General features: G+C 37.5%; 1 protein-coding gene across 1 annotated transcript in view; it reads left to right on the top strand.

Annotated features, from left to right (window-relative positions):
• The window catches only part of ank3b (ankyrin 3b), a 106,438-nt gene that overhangs the window by 39,894 nt on the left and 66,096 nt on the right, over positions 1–448 (top strand). The window lies entirely within an intron of this gene.

The raw sequence follows: 448 nt of genomic DNA, 5'->3' as shown, positions 1-448 counted from the left end.
TTGTATTTAAATTTCTTTTTCTTGGTTGGCTGCATTTCCTCCTCCTATCATTTCAGTTCAACTTCCTGTGGGCATGGCCAATTCAGTTCACACTCATGAATTAAAAAGAAGCCAGTTGTTAAATTCTAATGAAAAGACATACTGTATATTTGAAGTTTAAATGTATTTATTCAAATAAGATCTTAAACTTGTTTAAACCGTAAGATCCTGCAGATGAGGCTACTGTATGTCAGAGGCAGTGCTGTGATCTAATCTTGCATTCAAGTCACAGATAAGCGTGGGATGTATTTGATTGTTTAGTTGCTCAGTAAAGTGAAAGAGAATATGAATGAAACATTTACACACACTAAGTAGTTTTGTTCCTGCTACAGAATGGCTTCACACCACTCTACATGGCTGCCCAGGAAAACCACCTGGGCGTCGTCAAATTCCTCCTGGATAATGGATC

The sequence above is a fragment of the Sinocyclocheilus grahami genome, unplaced genomic scaffold (assembly GCF_001515645.1).
Source record: "Sinocyclocheilus grahami isolate Dianchi unplaced genomic scaffold, SAMN03320097.WGS_v1.1 scaffold172.1, whole genome shotgun sequence".
In the NCBI taxonomy this organism is placed as follows: domain Eukaryota; kingdom Metazoa; phylum Chordata; class Actinopteri; order Cypriniformes; family Cyprinidae; genus Sinocyclocheilus; species Sinocyclocheilus grahami.
This window is presented reverse-complemented; position numbering and strand designations above follow the sequence as displayed.